We start from the raw sequence: 14,655 nt of genomic DNA on the forward strand, positions 1-14,655 counted from the left end.
CTTTACACACAATTACAGTATCAGTATTTGAATCTCTTAATATAGGAAATATTATAGCAAGTAATTAGCATGTTTTATCATTTACATTTACATTACATTTGAGTCATTTAGCAGACACTCTTATCCAGAGCATCTTAGTGCATTCATCTTAAGATAGCTAGGTGGGACAACCACAATAATTAAGCACGTTATGTACCTATAGCATACTCTGATTAATGAAGTCACTGATTTGAGCCTCTTCAATGTCTCTTCACCCAAATTCACTGCAAAATGTTTTTTTTATCCAATTATATCATATGTTATCACATTGCATATGGGCAGAGTGAGACATTGTCATTTGAGGCAAATATCAATATTGACAATTGTGCCATTTTACTGTCAACAACAGAAATATAAAGCAATTCACATGATTATTATTTGCAGATTCATCATCTGTCCTGAGGTAGGGTATTTCCATAGAGAAGGTGCTTTGCATTGGCAGCTCATGCTTCAGTGCTCTGGGAGTGTTTAAAGCCCTGGGAGTTTCAGACTGCAGGACTGAGAGCGCTCCTTCAACACAACAGAAACCACGACAACCATGACTCTGATCACCATCTTCATCTGGACACTGGTCTGCTGCTGCCTCACAGGTCTGTTGTTTTCTAACTCTTACAATGGAAAAATGACATATTGTTGAGTACCTTGTATAATCATTGAAATGGCTCTCAATTAATAAATGTCCCGGCATTATATAATGAAATATAAATGATCTCTTATTTATACTCGTTGATCAATTTATATTTTTCTTCTTCAGGATCCAGAGGTCAGGTGACTGTGACTCAGCCTCCTGTAGTGACATTTTCTCCAGGAGACCCCATCACTCTGACCTGTACAACCAACCCTAAAGTGTTCAAATGGGATAGTGGAGGTGAGGGTGCGTTCTGGTATCAACAGAGACCTGGAGAAGCTCCCAAACTCCTGATAAAATACGCAAAGAACCTGCTAGATGGGATTCCTGCTAGATTCAGTGGCAGTGGGTCTGAGAGTGACTTCACTCTGACCATCAGTGGAGTCCAGGCTGAAGATGCAGCAGTTTACTACTGTAAGAGTTTCCACTATCCCAATAGTGAACGTTTGTTCACACAGTGATTTAGAGCCGTACAAAAACCTCCTGCATGAAATTACACACATCACTGGTCCACTGAACACAGAACTAAGGGTCTTGTGATATGACATCACCAAGTATAACCACTTTACTAACTCACAGAAATAATGGTTACAGACTAGTTTCATAACCCTCCCTACCTCCCATGGCTACAAATATCCTCCTTATCAGAAAGATACAGGTAAAATAGTCCTATTGAGGATGAATAATCCATATCATGTCCACATAAAATCATGTGTGAAGCAAAAAGGTTGGTATGCCTCAATGCATGGTAGATCAACCAGACACACAGCTGGCCAACACTTCTGTGGAGCAGTGTGTAAGTGCATGTGTGTGTGTGACAGAGAGAGAGCCCTGTGAAACAGAAACTAAGATTTGCATGGTCCCTCTCCCAGAATAGAGCAGTACATTCCCCAGATGTTCCCCCATCCTTAACACCACACCAGAACTAGACCAGAGGAGGTTGGCCAGTGGACATCCGACAGACTGGCAGAGGGTAAAAGTTCAACATCATACGCCAGACTCATCATGAAGTCATTAGGAATCATCCCTGAGCCAGATTAATCAGGAATTCATCAGGAAGCAGCACTGAGACAGATTCATCAGGAATTCATCAGGAATCAGCACTGAGACAGATTCATCAGGAATTCATCAGGAAGCAGCACTGAGACAGATTCATCAGGAATTCATCAGGAATCAGCACTGAGCCAGATTCATCAGGAATTCATCAGGAATCAGCACTGAGACAGATTCATCAGGAATTCATCAGGAATCAACACTGAGCCAGTTTCATCATCAATTCATCAGGAATCAGCACTGAGACAGTTCATAATGAATTCATCAAAAATCAACACAGACAGATTCATCATGAATTCATCAGGAATCAACACAGACAGATGGAAGTCCTTCATCCCAGTCTAGAATACCTCCAGGGTCACTGACAGGTCAGCAAGGGTCAGAGGTCAACAGTTCCAAAGTCACACGCTCAGACTGTCACGATCGTCTAGGAGTGAAGGAGACCAAAGCGCAGCGCGTTGAACGAACATGACTTTAATTGAAAAAACACCGAAATACAAAACAAAAGACGACTCGTGAAGTCCACAGTACAACGACTGAAACACGGAACAATAACCCACAATGCCCACAGGAAAACATGCAGTATAAATATGGCTCCCAATCAGAGATAACGAGCCGACAGCTGACACTCGTTACCTCCGATTGGGAGTCAATGACCAAACCTAGAAATAAACCTGACAGAAATGCAAACATAGAAAATCACCCAAAACCCAACAAAACACAATACACCCTGGCTCAAATACAAAAGTCCCGGAGCCAGAGTGTTACAGTACCCCCCCCTAAAGGTGCGCACTCCGGGCGCACCAGCATACAGTCTCGGGGAGGGTCTGGGTGGGCGTCTGTCCACGGTGGCGGTTCTGGCCCTGGTCGTGGTCCCCACCCCACCTTAGTCACCACCCGCTTCCCTAGCCTCCTCCACATGACCACCCTCCAACTTACTCCACCTGGATTTAGGGGCAGCACCGGGCTAAGGGACAGCACCTGGCTAAGGGGCGGATCCTGGCTGGCTGGCTCTGGCGGATCCTGGCTGGACGGCTCATGGCAGGCTGAAGGATCTGGCTGCTCATGGCTGGCTGATGGATCTGGCTGCTCATGGCTGGCTGACGGATCTGGCTGCTCATGGCTGGCCGACGGATCTGGCTGCTCATGGCTGGCCGACGGATCTGGCTGCTCATGGCTGGCCGACGGATCTGGCTGCTCATGGCTGGCGGAAGGCTCTGGCTGATCCTGTCTGGCGGAAGGCTCTGGCTGATCCTGTCTGGCGGAAGGCTCTAGCGGCTCTGGTCTGGCGGACGGCTCTGATGGCTCATGGCAGACGGGCGGCTTTGCAGGCTTTAGGCAGACGGGCAGTTCAGGCCCCGTTGGGCAGACGGCAGACTCTGGCCGTCTGAGGCGCACCGTAGACTTAGTGCGGGTGGCCGGAACAGGCCGGACCGGGCTGGCGACGCGCACCGTAGTCTTGGTGCGGGTGGCAGGAACAGGCCGGGTCGGGCTGGCGACGCGCACCGTAGTCTTGGTGCGGGTGGCAGGAACAGGCCGGACCGGGCTGGCGACGCGCACCGTAGTCTTGGTGCGGGTGGCCGGAACAGACCGGACCGGGCTGGCGACGCGCACCGTAGTCTTGGTGCGGGTGGCAGGAACAGGCCGGACCGGGCTGGCGACGCACACCGTAGACCTGGTGCGGGTGGCAGGAACAGGCCGGACCGGGCTGTGGAGACGGATAGGAGGCCTGGAGCGAACAGCGGACACCACCCGTCCTGGCTGAATGCCTACCCTCACACACTCTGTGTGAGGCATCAGCACAGGACGTACAGGGCGGTGTACCCCTGGCCTGGTGGCCTCCTGGATACTCCCCCTTTTCTCCTCCGTCAGCCCCGTCGTCCATGCCGTGTGCCCCCCCCTAAAAATTTTCTGGGGTTGACACACGACCCTCCGACGATGGCCCTGCTGCCGCCGTTGCTCCTCTCTCGCCAGGGCCTTGATCCTTCCCCAAGGTCCCTTGCCTCCGAGCATGTCCTCCCAGGACCACGATGTGCCCACCTGGGCCATCGCCAGCCTCTCTATCTCCTTGCCCGGTGCCTCCTCCCATGTCCAGTCTCCCTGCTCCTGGACACGCTGCTTGGTCTTTCTTTGGTGGGTTATTCTGTCACGATCGTCTAGGAGTGAAGGAGACCAAAGCGCAGCGCGTTGAACGAACATGACTTTAATTGAAAAAACACCGAAATACAAAACAAAAGACGACTCGTGAAGTCCACAGTACAACGACTGAAACACGGAACAATAACCCACAATGCCCACAGGAAAACATGCAGTATAAATATGGCTCCCAATCAGAGATAACGAGCCGACAGCTGACACTCGTTACCTCCGATTGGGAGTCAATGACCAAACCTAGAAATAAACCTGACAGAAATGCAAACATAGAAAATCACCCAAAACCCAACAAAACACAATACACCCTGGCTCAAATACAAAAGTCCCGGAGCCAGAGTGTTACACAGACAAACACACAACCTCCTAATGCCTCCACCAGGACCTGTCCTGTACCGCACTGCAGCATCTCCCAGACCTAATCCTGAGTAAACTAGACTGGACATCAGTCAGAGGATAACAGTAACCTCCAGGTGATATGTCTGACCTAGCAAGGTCATAGGTCAGATATGAAAGGTTGCACCTTGCCTCTGTGCCAGTACGTTTAGGACATTACAGAACATAACCATTCCTTACATCACTGGAGTCTGAAGCGGTGTATGTTCTCTGTATCCCAGCTTTCTCCTCCATCATAACTAGGAGATCTGTCACAACGTTATTTTCATTCAGAAATGCCTCATAATGGTTATGAAGTTGGGCAAACATTGTTATAGTGGCGCCGTGTTGAACTTGTTAATTTCCGGCTGTGTAGCCTACACAAACACAAATCAAAACAAAATGTTATCGTCAAGTAAACAAGCAATAAAACGTAAAAATATTTTGTTTGGTTAAAGCTTGATGTATTTTCCGCGTGTGCCTACAAGCTGCTGGGCATATGGTTCCAGGCGAAGAGAAGCGAATGAGCGAGTGGGAGGAGTTTGATTAAGATACAACCAATCAGAAAACTATTTTGTTGCCACCTAGTTGAAGCAACAGATGATGACATTCACTTTTTATTGCCAGCAGTAAAATTCAGTTAACTATTATGCTACTAATATCTGGTGACTTTGATACTGTTCTGTCATTGCACGCCTGTCTAGATATGAATGTCAAAAGCAATAAAAGAGCTTGCTGGCCCAGTCTGTAATCCAACCAACAGCTGACCCTGAAACTGTTTGACTAATAACTCTTTATTTTCTGTCTGAACCATAGACTTAGATAGACAACATCATTATTGTATCAGTCCCATTATGGCGTCTGTGAGAGCACAGGCAGTCTCCATTGTGAAGTCATCCATTTTCTTCCTCTACTACTTCTACTGGTAAACAAACTAAAAGGGTACATACTGCCACCTAGAATGTGTTGTTTGAACAAGTATGAAGCCAAGGCTGGCGATTTACTGCCACCTCCAGTAATGATATCTTTCCTCATTAGTGTAATTCATTGGCTGATCCCTCCTGATGACCAGGATGGATTTATGTGATCCTTCCTTAATCCACAGGAAGTCCCACCCAGTTGACTACTTCAAAATGGTGGAATCCCTCAATGGCAATGTCCATGCAAAAACGGTTATATCCAGCTGAGGCCTCAATAATTCTTTATGGTCTGAACTGAACTTCAGCATGATGCCATTTTAGCACAAGGCCCACCCATGCTGCACCACTTCCCAGTCATGTGAAATCCGTAGATTAGGGCCTAATGAATTTATTTCAATTGACTGATTTTCTTATATGAACTGTAACTCAGTAAAATCGTTGAAATTGTTGCATGCTGTGTTTATATTTTAGTTTAATATAGAATTGTCAAAGACTCCAGTCACCCAAGTCATAGACCGTTCTCTCTGCTATCGCACGGCAAGCGGTACCGGAGCGCCAAGTCTATGTCCAAAAGGCTCTTAATAGCTTCTACCCCCAAGCCATAAGACTGCTAGACTGCTGAACAATTAATAAAATGGCCACCCTGCCCTCCTTGTTTTTACACTGCAGCTACTTCCTGTTTATTATCTATGCATAGTCACTTTACTCCTACCTACATGTACAAATTACTTCGACTAACCTGTACCCCCGTACATTGACTCGGTACCGGTACCCACTGTATATAGCCTCGCTATTGTTATTTTGTTGTGTTACTTTATATTTTATTTACTTTAGTAAATTTAGCAAATATTTTCTTAACTCTATTTTCTTATAACTGCATTGTTGGTTAATGCTTGTAAGTAAGCATTTCACTTTGTATTCGGCACATGTGACCAATTGTATTTTATTTTATTTGGATAGCAATACACTAGTATTGAATGAATACACTTACATGTAACTAAATACTATGGTCAATTACAGGCCTTCCACAGATGTATGAAGCTATTGTATTCCACGTTTAAGATTAATGTGTTTATGTCATTGCATTAACAGTTTCATCATCTGTCCTGAGGTAGGGTATTTCCATAGAGAAGGTGCTTTGCATTGGCAGCTCATGCTTCAGTGCTCTGGGAGTGTTTATAGCCCTGGGAGTTTCAGACTGCAGGACTGAGATCTGTCCTGACACTTTAAGACTGCAGTGTTGTTATCGTTGGGTTCAGTCTGTTCAGTCTTCTCAGAGCCACAGATGATGAAGATGATATCACTGATTCCCCTGCTGACCACTCTGGGATTCCTGACTCAGGGTGAGAAAGTCTGCTCTCTGACCTTTCTGAACTGTCGTCTTCAGACAGCAAGTTTTGAGAACAGTAGTTTGAGAAGCCTCTATGCAACTCTTTGTACATGGGGAGAGTTTGCAGTAATTTTATTTCGATTCCTATTATTTATTCTCCACCTCACATTTCCAGAATCATCTGGGGCTGGAGTTGTGACTCAGTCTCCTACTGTCAAGTATGTTAGTCTGGGAGAGACTGTGTATCTGAGCTGCACAGCCAGTAAGGGGGTGGATGATGACCTGAGCTGGTACCTGCAGAAACCTGGACAGTCCCCTCAACTCCTCTTCTATAAGATTAGTCAACGTCAGTCTGAAACTCCTGGTCATTTCAGTAGCAGCGGTCTGAACCAGATTTTACTCTCATCATCAGTGTAGTCCAGGCTGAAGATGTAGGAAATTACTACTGCATGGGTGCGAATGCTGATGGGAACACACAGTGATTTAGAGTCGTACAAAAACCTCCCTCAGTAACAATGCACAGAGACTGTACTTCTGCAGCTGGGACCTAATGCAGGTGTTGAGGAGCAACAGATATGACATGAAACACACAGCGTTAGACAGTCCCACACCAGGACAACAATACTCTGGTTACATGAAGACAGGAGCATAGTTCACCCAACCACCTCCTCTACACAACCATAACCATTACTTCTCCTCCATATAGAAACCACCACTTTACTACCACACCATTGACCTTCACATCTGGAATGTTCAGATATAAATTATTTGTGTTGAACAGACATTATTATCTTTCAAATAAAACATGGAGTGTTAGATCTATTCATTGGATTTCTATCTTTAGCGTTCTAAACGTTTCACCTTACTGAATGCAGCCCTGATTTGCATGATCAGGGTGGGATGGAATTTGCTTCTCCTAGAATAGAGCAACTCTGTCCCCAGGAGGTCAGAGAGAGAGAGAGAGAGAGAGAGAGAGAGAGAGAGAGAGAGAGAGAGAGAGAGAGAGAGAGAGAGAGAGAGAGAGAGAGAGAGAGAGAGAGAGAGAGAGAGAGAGAGAGAGAGAGAGAGAGAGAGAGAGAGAGAGAGAGAGAGAGAGAGAGAGAGAGAGAGAGAGAGAGAGAGAGAGTGTCACGTGAATTTCTATCTCTAATTCAACCTAAGCTTGAATCATTACCAGAGGTTGTAAAGCTCTGGTTTTAATCATCAATGATTCAAGGTCCACAATCCACAAGTAATTATCGGTAAATTTTATTCAAGGAGAGCTCTGCTCAAAAACACAAATATACTGTTTTTATAACCCTTGACAAACAAAGGCACTATGCTCCTCCCACCTTTAGGTGGCTTTCTTAAAACAGTTCCCGCCTTCTTCTTTACCCTTGAATGTTTAGTAATGTTAGTGGGTTGACACTACATGATAATTCGAATATCGTATACACATTTCTACTGTATTTGGGGTGAAATCTTTTAGTCATTATTTTTAATACACAAATTCATCTATCAATCCACCCTTTTGACTAAATAGTTTCATCTTCAAGATAAATGTATTTACAAACATGTTTAATCTCAGAGATCAGTTCTATTTATCTACATCCAATCATAGGTCTTCTTTTTAGGATTTTCCCTATGACCTTCATACATCAGAACCAATAAACGTTTCATCCAATTGCGGTCTTTCAGGGTCAAAGTCGTCGTTATCCCCCAAGCCTGGAGGATCGTATTTCCCGCTCTTCTGGTCAGAGTCCGGAGTCGGTCCATCTCTTATCATTTGGTGAGATACTGCATTCACCAACGCCTTGCTCACCAATCCTCGGACACAGGGAACAAGACAACAACCACATAATACAAGAATTCCCATACAAACACTGACTGCCCCTAAGATGGTTGCTGCTATGGTTTTCCATTTACCAAACATGGTATCAAACCATCCTGTCCAAGATGTACTAATTCCTGAGTTTTCAGCCCATTCTTTACTTAGCGCAGTTAATCCTGCAAGAGCTCTGGTCACCGTCCCCTCCGGTGCGGTGTTGTTAGGGATAAATGTGCAACAATGGCCCCCCACCATTTTACAGACTCCACCCCTTTCTGCCAGCAACATATCCAGAGCTAACCGATTTTCCCAGGTCATAAGTGAGGTGGCTGATAATTGCTCGGAGATCCCCTTTACTGCATCTCTAGTCTGGTTAATAAATCGTTGTTGGTTGTAATAGATATAATTAATCCAATCCACATTTTTGTTTATTGTCACCCACCAGAAAAATGTTGTGGTGAACCCCTCCCATATCTGATTCATAGCTTTGTATTCATCTGGAACACCCCTGGGGATGCCTATACCATCTATCCAAATGGGGCTATTTCCTTCCTGACCTATATTCCTTTTCCTTCTGATTATTCTTCCTGTCACTGGTCTTTGATGACTAATTCTTACAGGCTGGACCAACAATACTGGTGCACAAGTACCCACCCATCCCTCTGGTAATGTCTGCCGAATACCTTCTTTTTTTGTGCATGCCCACCACACATCAGTCAGAGGGATGGTTAGGTTCCTAATTTTTTTCCTTCCTTCCTTATCTAAATCAGTCACATTAATTATCTCCTTACAGCCATCAAAATCACCCAAGTTACGGGTGCCATTTCTATGTCTGTAACACTGGTATTCGCCAGGAGTTAAAGTGAATCTAGGTGGGCTGGCCGAGTATTTCAATTTTGCCAGCCCAATCCCTGTGCAATTGGGCTCTTTTTGATTGGACCCCAGGTCTAATACACAGGGAAACATTGCCTTTGGCATTGGGGCGGTCAACATTGTCGGTCGCCCAATGGAGCATGCATAACAATTGGTCTCCCCCAAGGCCCTAGCGGTGTATTTCATCCACTTTAACCAGATATTCTCATCAGGGACCCCCTCCACTTCCCCATTGTTCCATTCTTGGAGGGGAAAATCTTTCATAGTGGACGGGTTAGTCAAATTGACTCCGTCATCCCTTGACTGATTTACTCGGTCTATTGCCATTAATGGATTAATGCCAGTACCTGCTCCCTCTATATCTTTTGACTCCATTAAATATAATCTTAGACAAGTATCCCGTCCGTATACGTCCGCGCAAGCCCAGTAAGTTCTTTTCATGTCCTCTTTAGTGACCTTTACTATCGTTACTACCATCTCCGTGGGGATGTCGTTATACCTTCTTATCCTCCATCTGGACGTCCAGCCCCCCCGTCTCATATCTCCTTCCCCCAGTATGTCTAAATACCTGAGCCCAGGAACAATCCGCTGAGGGGGCTGAACATAAATACAACGGGATCTTATAATCCCATGTTGCTTGCTTATCCGCTCTGATAAGATCCCTAATCATAATTTTGAATCTTACTCCCCACCCTTCTCTGACTCCTATTTTGTAGATCACTCGCCCTTGATGGTCAGTATGTCGGGTCGCTTTCCCTTTATTTCTTAATAATGGTAAGGCCATAGCGTAATTGGTGCGAGGTGGTGGTGGATTTTGACCTACCACGACCATTGCTGAGACTATGATGCAGCTCAGGGTCACTCATATTCCCAAAAACCGCCAACCCTCTCCTGTCTTGAGTCCTTCTGCTCGGTACCACCCCATACTCACACCCTAGGAACACACTACAGTGATGATAGGTCTGGGTAGGAGATCTTCGTTGACAGAGGTGACCCCCAGACCCTGTGGCCCAGTTCCGCTCGTCAACTCTGCGTGTGCTAAGCGGTGCTTGCATGTGGTCTTACCTTCTTGCAGTGGGTAACATGGACCCAGGTTCCTCTCTCTGCTATTCTAATGGCCAAGGTGGTTACCAACATAACCTGATAGGGCCCTTCCCAACAGGCCTGCTTCCAGTTTTCCTTCTAGTGACTGGATGCTCACCAGTCACCTGGTTAGATAGTGGGTCACCTTCTCCTTTAGTTCACCTGTGGGGCACAAAACCTCTGACATACGGGTGTGGTTAATAAACTATCTTCACACATGTTCAGATTAATCTAACAATTTCTGACTGCATTCTCTTTTTAGACTGTATCTAAAAAAAATATTTTTTTGGGGGGGTATTTTTGTCCTCTCCTTCGTATATTATTTAATACAATTAGCCTCTTCCCCCCTCTTGACACATAGTTCTGCTTATGTGTCAATTTTTTCCACCTTCCTAAACATTCCCTTAGGTTATTTATCAACCAATTACCATGCCTTTCATTTTTGAGATTGTCTTTTGCTTCTTTATTGCTCCTCCCACTTCCTTTGTCTTTATGGCGGCTAAATTCGACTTTCATTCAGTTCAGAATCAATTAGTAATCCAATCAAACAATCTCTTATCTTGTAAAAACACTTATGTTTAGTTCAACCTCTGTTCTACCCCGGCTCTCCCGGGCTTGACCTGAAGACTGATTGTTGGACATGACAAGTCCATTTTTTAGGTCACTTAAGTATTCTGCCTAGCAACAAAGAATAAAAACCTCTATGTTCGTGATTAACCCAGTTATCTCTAACAGCCCACCAAAAAAAAAACATCATCTTTAAACCACGACCAATGTCATCCCTCTTTACTCTCTACAATTTTGGTAACATCCCTGATATATTTATCAAAAGCTAAGACTGTTTGGGAAGAGAGCAACAACATAACCTGTTCAATGGGCTGCCATTGCCTAAATACTGCCTAACTTCATAAAATCCCTCAAAATTCCTCGAATATACAATGATTATTTAATTGATTACTCTAAATCTGCTACATGTGATCTCATTCAAATGATCCATTATCAATTATTTGATCCACCCCCTAGTAAAATCTCTCTCCTCTTCTATTCTGGAGTTCTACCTCTCCCAACTATTTCCCCTAGTGGCCATTAAATACTCTGCTCTCATCTGTTCCTTTTCTTACTCTGTTAGTCTCTGCTTTTCAAGCTCCAGAAACTGTTATCTCTGTCTCTCAGCCTGCTTGTTTTTCAAACCTAAACAGTTTCCTTCTCTCTTTTTCTTTTATTCTCTCCCTCTCTAACTTCCTCTGTCTCTCTAAGTCTGTCTCTGCCTCTCCTTTTTCCCGCTGTCGTGTATGAAGATTATGACTAGTCTTGAGGGACAAAGAAGAACTGTTTATCTTGGTTTGAATGTAGCAGTTGGAGGGTGACGCCCCAGGGGAGACCGGTGATTGGACGAAAAAGGGAGCAACCCATTTATTGCCATTGTTTATAAGTATGGGTTAGACAAAGGAAAAGTCAGGAGCATTCAGATTATTTTGGGACGGTGCTCCTCCAGACACCGCGGGTCTGTAACTTATGCTGTAACCTCGTGATATTAATAAAAGCCTCTAAACACGGTGCAGCCTAAGCGGACTCCTTGTTGACAGCAATGGCCACGAACAACAGACACGACAGAATGGGGGCTCGTCCGGGATTTCTGATTGCATCGTTCTTGGTGCCCTTCCTGAGTCGCGAGTTGACTACTGCCCAAGCCGGCTTTAAAGGTGAGATTACTCACAAAATTTGGGCATTAGTTATTCCGCTGATTCATGAGAGGGCATTGAAGGTGTACAGTTAAAAGTACTTGGGTCGTTGTTGATGTGGGCTATTGTGGTCGACTGGGAGGCTGTAATGATATTCTAAAATGTTATTCCATTGGTAAACGGCAGGTAATTGGAATTTTAGAGCATAAAACGGTAGGAATTAAGTATTGAAGGTGTACAATTAAGGCAGATATGCGCATACATTAGAGCACTGTACCGCTTAAGACCCCAGGGGGGCCATTTTAGATATGGGCCGACAAATCCACTTACACGATAGAATGTGCAAGTCGGTGTGTTTTTTTAAAGAAAAACTCGGGTTAATTAAATGTATCTGATTGTGATTATTGCTAGACTTTCGTCCGACGGGGGGTCTGTTGGGTCTGATTTCTCTGTGAATTGTCATTAAGTCCACGGTAGCACAAAACGGTAGGGAAATAGACAAAAAGAAAATGGGCAGTGCAGGATGCTTATTTGTGTGTGGTAGGCCACAGTTAGCTAAAGGCTAAGGCTAATGTTAATGCTAAATGCTGGAGTGTGGGTCATGCCACATTGTACATAGCGGCTAATGCTAAATGCTAAGGCTAAATGCTAATTGTGTTGCGTGCTACATGCTAACGTATCCTTAGAGGGCCATTGCGATGGATTAAAGCCTCTTAAACTTGTTTGTGTGTGTGTGGAATTCAGAGTTCTACGCAAATGTGAGCTCTGTTAAGTGTAATTGTGTGATTATAAGGTATAAAATAGTGAAGCTGTAGCGTAATGCTATCGTTCTATTGTCTGGGAATCGTATCATTGAATGCATTTGCGCATGCGTTTAATTTTATGACACTACACTACAAAACGTGGGAGTTGTAGTTTATGGCACGAGATTATGAGACGTTGGGTTCCGGTACTAAAACTACAAAACGTTGTTTACTAAAACTACAACACGGGAAAAGTGTCATATTTCTGTGGGGTTGCGTGCTCAGGAAGAGACAGAGAAACACAGACGAGGGAACAAAGAGGAGAGATTTTAACACGAATCTTATAGTTTTAAAGCGGCTGGTGTTTGAAAATGAAACTATTTGTTGAGATGTAGTGAATTTATACATTGAATATATGGTGACGGAGTGTAATGAATTAAATTAAATGACGGATTAAAATAAAAATGTTTTTGAGCGATCTATTTAGTTCTGAGTTCAGTCTTATAGCGAATGTGAACGAAGGAATATTGAATATGGTTGAAATAACTCAGTGATTGCATTAACTACTAAAATCTTTTTCTGTGTCTCTGTTTTTGTCATATGAGAGGAGCAATAGGACGAGACGACAGGAGAGAGAGAGAGAAGGAGAGGGGGTGCTGACGTAGCGTCACGTGACGCGACAGAGGATCGAGTCAAGGGTTTGAGACTGGTTTGTTACAAAATCTTCCCCTACAGGATATTTGATGTTATGACAATTTCACATAGGCTTGGCAAATACTATTTCATTAAAAATTGCATTTTGGAGGCTATGTGCATCACTGGGGTTGATTGGAGTTGTGTTGGGAATCAAGGACTGACATTATTCTGTAAATTTAAGATAATTAGGTGATTATAGAGCAAGGGGTTATGGGAAGTGTAGTAATGGTAGGGTTACAGGCTTTGTTTTTAGGATTGTAGTCTGAAGTTGACTACTTGCATTTGATGGGTTGTGGTAAGATAGCCACTAATTGATAAATGGGTAAGATAGGATATAGAAATAAAAATTGGTTTTAATTATTCATAATTTTTAATTGATTTTTTAATTGATTTTTTATTTTAATTAGAAATGGTTTTTAATGGAAATTTTAATTGAATTTTTTCATATTCATATTTTTATTGATTGATTTTTTTTTTTTTTTTTTTTGGGTTGTTTAGGTTATATTAATAATTAAAGGGGGGAAGCCATAGGCTATATAGTCTAAAATAAAATAATTCACGATAAAGGAATATAAAAGGGTTGTTATAATGGAGAAAACGACATCAAGGCTATAAAAGTCATTACACCGATTGATATAGTACAAAATAGTAACCCTTTAACTAAAGTATTGCTAGGTTATCCGGCAAATGAAACCAAAGTTGCCCTTCATTCTCAAACAAAAACTGATAAAAGATTCCAGCGATAAGATAAACAACGGTATAGAGAAGGCGACAGAAAAACTAATGGCAGAAGTTAGTACACCTGTCTCACATACGGATTCAGCAAAAAGACACCCACCTTATGAGAAGGAAGTAGAGTTTAGGGATGTTTATCCTCAGCTTCCAGGGATCATCCAGGAGGGTGATTGTTGCATCAGAGATGAAGATGAATAATAGATAGAGGACAAGCAGAAACGACAATGAAGATGAATCCAAAACTCCAGAAGGAAGAAAAACCGAGATGTCTGGAAACTAAGAGAAGAATGAGGTTCGGAAAGATGAGGATGAAGATACAGAAGGAGAAAACCTGCTGAGAAAATAATCCCAAGAATTGGAGGAGAAGAACAATACATTGAGGCCAAGATGCTGAAGAAAAGTAAGAAGATGATGGAAGATGATATTTTGAGGACAGAACTTAGAATATAAGCTTTTGAAGAATCCTGATATGTCAACAGCAAGAAAGAACAGGATCAAGAAACTCTCAGAAAACTCAATCATACAACTGGTGGAGAAGAG

The 14,655-nt window shown here is 43.6% G+C and overlaps 1 gene segment (V, D, J or C); it reads left to right on the plus strand.

Moving 5' to 3' along the window:
• Nucleotides 1-577: 577 nt before the first annotated feature.
• LOC311120665 (putative non-functional immunoglobulin kappa variable 6D-41) lies at nt 578-1,128 on the plus strand. The segment is given in 2 exons: nt 578-629; nt 794-1,128.
• The last annotated feature ends 13,527 nt before the right edge of the window (nt 1,129-14,655 follow it).

This window comes from Coregonus lavaretus (assembly GCF_964263955.1).
Source record: "Coregonus lavaretus genome assembly, contig: HAP1_SCAFFOLD_579, whole genome shotgun sequence".
Classification (NCBI taxonomy): Eukaryota; Metazoa; Chordata; class Actinopteri; order Salmoniformes; family Salmonidae; genus Coregonus; species Coregonus lavaretus.